The sequence below is a fragment of the Tenebrio molitor genome, chromosome 8 (assembly GCF_963966145.1).
Source record: "Tenebrio molitor chromosome 8, icTenMoli1.1, whole genome shotgun sequence".
Taxonomy (NCBI): Eukaryota; Metazoa; Arthropoda; class Insecta; order Coleoptera; family Tenebrionidae; genus Tenebrio; species Tenebrio molitor.
Window position 1 is genome coordinate 9,461,716 of NC_091053.1, and position 6,439 is coordinate 9,468,154.

A 6,439-nucleotide genomic window follows, 5' to 3' on the forward strand; every position below is an offset into this window, starting at 1 on the left:
TTATTTATTTCATTACAGAAAAACACATTACTCTCGACACCCTATTAGTACGACTACAAGAAAGATACATTTTTGAAAGAGGTAGACAATCGCTTTGAAGAATATTAAACAATATAGGCTTCCACTGGAAAAACAGTATATTAAGTATAAAGAACGGTAATGACAATGTACGGATCGAAGACAACTGTTTGGAGGAGGAGCTTGCGACGACTCCTCCAATATTGTCTGAGATCCGTACATTGTCATTAACGCTCGTCATGCTTATGAGATTTTTTGCGCGATTGAATATTAATTACAAAACACTCCTAACTAGAATGCAATGCGATAAATGCAATGCGATACGACGCCTTTCACATCGTGTTGCCACAATGTCGATTTTTGTATCGCGTTTCTAAGGCAATCTGCAAACAACTACCGCCATTGCAGTTTTTGTGCGCAAATATCGCCAGTTGTGTTGAAAAACAAGCAGTAAAATGAGTGATATTAGTGATTCCGAAAACGAAGTGGATATTGTAGAAGAAACTTTGAATGTGGGGCGCGTCACAAATAAAGAATTTTTGAAACTAACGACCTCAACGTGTAATTAAGAAGACAAGGAAAATTTGTGGTATGAAAATTTTGATAATATTAATGTCGCGGCAAGTTCGCTAATATTATTTCATTGCAGCGGCAAGGAATGCCGACCACAAGAGCCGTGTGAGTTTCCAGAAAGTGCTAACATCTTGTCTTCAACTTCTGTCTACATAAATCAAGAATTTTCGAAACCAGCGAACTCAATATGAAATCAAGAAGACAAGGAAAATCCGGGGTATGAACATTTTGACAATTCTAATGTCGCGGCAAGTCTGTTACTAAAATTATTTCATTGCAGCGGCAAGGTAGGCCGACTACAAGAGCCGTGTGAGTTTCCAGAAAGTGCTAACATCTTGTCTTCAACTTTTTTTTTTTTTTTTATTGCCATTCCCGTTTTTAGCCATACGGCTTTTTACGGTACCTTTCGGTCGGTCGCTTTTTCCAATTTCCTTTTGCCTTTCTCAGGTGATGCGACGGGGCTCCGGGGCACTTTCCCCGGCCACCCACGCCCATTCCACCTCACATTCACAGACATACACAACAACATTTATACACCCATGGGCGCCTTTTCCCGACGGGACTCGAACCCGTGCTGACCTCGCGGTGGTGGCCGAAAGAGTGTTGATCTTCCTTCCACCACCCTACCGTCAGCCCCGAGGAGACATACACACACATCCATGGCCCGGCAGAGGTTCCTTCCTTTGAAAAAATCCTCCCCCTTCGGTGGGATTCGAACCCACTAGCATCGGGACCGCGACCTCGGAGTACTTTCTCCGACAGCCATGCGGCCACCGAGCCACCTTCTTGTCTTCAACTTCTGTCTACATAAATGAAGAATTATTTTCGAAACCAACAACCTCAAAATGTACCTAATCAAGAAGACAAGGAAAATGCGGGGTATGAAAATTTTGACAATGCCAATGTCGCGGCAAGTTTGCTAATGCTATTTCATTGCAGCGCCAAGGAAAGCCGACTACAAGAGCTTTATGAGTTTCCAGAAAGTGCCCCCACATCTTGTCTTCAACTTCTGTCTACATAAAAATTATTATAATAATCGATTAATTTTGAATAAACTTTACTTACCGTTCTAGAACACCAAAAATTACTTACCATCGAGTTTATCGTTAGCAACGAGTAAACAGAGCTTACCATCTTGGAAACAGACGTGGTAAACAACCAAATAGAGTACAATCGCGCAAAAAGACAATTTACGTCGTGGACTTATGGAAATGAGCCATATTGTTTTTAAAAGAATTAATTTTTTACGTTCTTATATTGATTTATGGATGAAACGTGGATATTCCAGGATGGAACCATAAGTACAGTTAATTTCAAAATTATAGAGTACACCTAATTTTCTACAGTGTAAAATGCACTTACATTTTTTGTCAAAGATCAGTGTCAATTTTGACAAACAAAATGCCTCATCTAACCGAATACGCAAAAGTGGTCATTCTTTCCAAATTAGAAGAAGGGTGGTTGATCCGGAGGGTAGCCCAATATTATAACATCGCGAAGAGCACCGTGTAGAGAGGATAAAACAAACAATATTATGGTGCTCTAAAATATATGTTGTCAAACTTACCTAACCTATATAAAAATATGACGTCTACATTTCAAAAAGGCATCTTCACATCTGGAAAAAACTTTAATAAATCGACTTCTTGATTTTTGAGGTGTACTCTCTAAATTTTGAAATTAACTGTACATCATGGTAGGATAACATAAAACGTGTACGAAAAACTAAAGTCGAAGGAAAAAGGTTTGTTATTTGAAATCCTTATAAAGAAAATATAAGTTTATCATTTTAGATACATAATGGTTCATGCAGGAAACAGCGATGGTTTTATCGAAGGGGCCGAATTGATTTTTTTCGTCTTCAACGAAAAATCCTGATTATCATGGTGAAATGAATAAAGATATTTTTTTTCCGCTGGTTTCAAAATCAATTACTGGTATTACCAAGTTTAAAGGCGGCCTTACACCAAGTCAACAATTGGCAACATGTTGCCTGCAACATTTTTTAGTAATGACCGGCAACATTAATAAAAAATGTTGCAGGCAACATGTTGCCAATTGTTGCCTTGGTGTAAGGCCGCCTTAAAAGTACTGCTCACCAAACGTAGCGTGAGCCGCGAGCTGCGCACAACGGGAAGCAAGGGAATCGATGCTCGAGTAAGAGGAAACAAATACATTTCTCAGAAGGGTCAGGTAGTCTGAGTCAGTTAAAGTGTGTTTACACTATCTGATTTTCTCTTTGATTTTGAATTCGATTTATATACGTTATACAGGGTCTCTATAAATGATTGTCTGGTCAAGCCAGCCTTGGAAAAAAAATTTACTGTTCCGCTTTTTTGAAACCGATGCCAAATTCTAGTTCGTTTTCACGGTCACTTCTGACATTAGTGAATGACGTTTCGTTTGCGCTTGTCAGTCGAGTTTTGGTTCCTTATATTCGTTTTATCGCAGTTAATCACAGTTAATATACACCAAAAATCTGTATTTTTCAATAAAAATTGCAAGTACGTCCGCTTTTAGAGGTAAATACACTGGCAAAATTTGTGAGGTTATGCTTTAATGTTTTATGTTTTATTTTAGCTTTATTTTCTTTACAATGGTTTATTCTGTTGAACAGAACACGTTCATTGTTGTTTTTTACTTTCGAAATGGAAGGTTTAGTAATGGGGAATTATCTGTTTGTAAAAATGAATTCCATCAAAATATCTGAACAACATTGTGAACAGATTTTTAACAATCAGAACAATTAGCAAGGGTAAATCATTAGGACAACCACCAGTATCTGATGAAATACTCGAGGATTTGAAAGAAATGGTGGAAAAGACTCTACAGATATCCATAGCCCGTTTATCTCAACAATCTGGTGTACCACGATGCACTTGTCACAAAATCATTAAAAATAGGCTACAACTGCATCTTTATAAAATTAGTGTTGTACAAGAACTCCAACCTGTAGATTATCAAAGTTGTGTTTAATAATGTATTCAGTTTGAAAATCATCTCAATTTCATAATTTGGAGTGCTGAGAATCCACACCAATTTGTAGAGACTCCTTTACATGTTTTGAAAATTGGTGTGTGGAACTGTGGATAGCAGTGTTGCTGTACCTTTAACTAAGAAATGCTGCAAAATATTTTTGAAAATAAATGAAGAATTGTCAAGTGTTTAGAAGTTAATGGGGGACATCATCAATCTATTTTATAAAAAAAATACCTATTTGTTATCGTTATTTAGTGTTGTAAATTATGTTGTTGAATACATTTGATTTTATTGAAAAACCAGTAAGACTTATTTGTTATGAAAAACACTGTTATTTATATTGGAAAAAAAATGGGAGTCAATACCATATTCGACAATTCAGTCTAGGTCGTATTTACCACTAGCATAAAACAAGAAATGTGAAAGCACTAAAGCAGACAAAAAGGCAGTATCAAGTATTGTATTGTGGTATACAGGGACAAGGTGTTCTCAATATTTATCTGTTTGGATTTGTTCTCATACCAATTCCTGTACAGTGTGTGACGGTACGATGGGGGCAATAATTGTTCCCCTGTGGGTGTTGATATTAAATAATAAATACATTAATGTTAGCAAGAGTAAAGCACAGTTGAAACTTGTCTCTGGTTAAAAGCCAACAACCTAACCTGAAAATGTGACATTCATTATTTGCCCAACAAAGCGGCACATTCAAAATTTGACAAGTTTCCATGGCTGGCTGGACCCGACAATCATTTATAGAGACCCTGTAGTTTTCCGCCTTTACACTATTCGATTTCGCATTTGACAGGCCCAGTTCTAGTTTGCATTTGATTTTGAATTCGAAATTTCTCGAATGCTCCAGAATAGAACAGCACCTATTCGGTGTGATTTTTCTTGTGATTGAGCATGCGCAATTCAATTTGGTGTAATTTAGTTGAGGTTATGGTTATGTTCATATGTCGCATGCCGTACACACCACAGAACACCTACACACACTGCGTTTATTGCTTCATTGCTTGTGTACTCGCCTAGTCGGTTTGTTTAAACATAACACAGGTCTGCACTGATTTCGATGTTTGCATAAAATTGACAGTTTTTGAACAATTTCGACCCCCTGATTACGAAAATGATTTTGGTTTTGCGCTATCACCTCTAGTTTTTTCACAAATCGTTTTTTCTCGAAATTAAAATGTTCACCTAGAATTAATGAATTATTTCAAAATTTCGATATTGTAATATCGGACAACAATATGGATATTCGAAATTTCCTAATTTTATTTGCGAGTGGGACTGCCGGGCACGAGACAAGCATTGGACTCAAAAGAAGTGGCCTATAAGAACTAGACTTGTACCGGGAAGCAATAATAAAAAATAATTTATTTGTATCCTAAAAAAGTAGTATTAGGTACCACCAATGCATATCAAACTCTGTTTGATGAAGCAATTTGTAAAGCCTCTTGATAAAAATGTTTCAAGTATTAATGTACAAAGTTACCAGATCTCCCCAATGCCAAATTAAAAGAAGTTAGGACCTAAAATAAGATCTTTGTACAAAGGTAATGATTTTCAAAATTCTATGAATGTTGTTGAAAGGAATGCCTGGACGGCATTTAAGAACGTCGTAGAAAAATTGCTTGGAAATCACAAAGATGAAGACTACAAAAATATTGTAAGAATCATGTTTAAAAATTTTCACATCTTGGGATGTAATATGAGTTTGAAAGTGAATTTTGCTCTTTTCGCACTTAAATCTTTTTCCTAAAAATCTTGATGCTGTCAGCGAGGAACAAGGGGAACGTCTTGACCAAGATATAAAACAAATGGAGAGGTGATATCAAGGAAGATGGAGCGTATCAATGATGGTAGACTTTTGCTGGATGTTACAGCGCGATGTACCCAAAAAAAAATATACAGCAGGCAATCAATTAAAAGAAGTTTCCTCACAAAGCGTTAAAGATACCATTCTCATAAGGAATAAAAAATTTAGTTAGATTATTAACCAAGAATTATTATAAACATCTTAATTTCCTAAATAAATTGCTTAATTTTTTTTTGTTAATTGTGAAAAAACCTGACGTGATACAAAAAAATGAATTGTATTTTTGTAATCAGGGCTCCAATGTTATACAAAATCAGTTATCAAAATCAAAACATCGCTTAAAAAGTTTTGTTTTGCAGGCCTGTGTAATTATTCCAATGGATTCTCAAGAATCGTGTGTTAAAAACAATAATAAAAGAAAGAAGCCTAATGCTGTTCATAGTTGTCTTCATCCATTTTTTTTAAATAATTATAGTTCCGAGTTAACGCACTTCGTCTATTCTCAAATTTTTTGAGCAATAAATTAATAATATACACGAAACACACAGCTGACAATGAGGTTGGGTACCTATGTATTTAATGATTATAATAACAGCGAATGACATTAACTCGAATGAAAACTCACAAATTAAATCAGATAGTCTGAATATGAAAATAGAATGCATTCGAGACTTTTTGAATATTTTTTCAATTATATTTGTCAAATGGAAACTCCAATTGAAAATCAGATAGTGTAAACACACTTTTAGTCTAGTACACATTAAAATTTATTATTTACACGAAAGAAGTGACGAAAAGTTCTTAGAGGGGGATCCGTCTAGTGCGCAGCAAGGTCACAGAGCTCAAGCTACGTTTGGTGAGCTGTACCTTCGCTTATTATAATGGACAATACTTCATACCACGACCTTCTAAATAATCGAGACTCTTGACTCTCTCCGGCCTGTTCATTTGCCATGTAAAATGCTGTCTGGAGACATGTAAAGATTATAAAAAGACAAAAACATTCCGCGAATTGCCTTCAGACAATATTCCACGGAATCGCTGGTTTGA

General features: G+C 36.0%; 2 long non-coding RNA genes across 2 annotated transcripts; both read left to right on the forward strand.

Moving 5' to 3' along the window:
- Nucleotides 1-339: 339 nt before the first annotated feature.
- Nucleotides 340-940, forward strand: LOC138137383 (uncharacterized). The gene is made up of 3 exons (XR_011161710.1): nucleotides 340-607; nucleotides 668-808; nucleotides 872-940. It is a non-coding gene; the product is annotated as an uncharacterized lncRNA (long non-coding RNA).
- A 1,915-nt stretch (nucleotides 941-2,855) lies between these two features.
- Nucleotides 2,856-3,872, forward strand: LOC138137386 (uncharacterized). Its single transcript, XR_011161713.1, has 2 exons — nucleotides 2,856-3,113; nucleotides 3,172-3,872. It is a non-coding gene; the product is annotated as an uncharacterized lncRNA (long non-coding RNA).
- The last annotated feature ends 2,567 nt before the right edge of the window (nucleotides 3,873-6,439 follow it).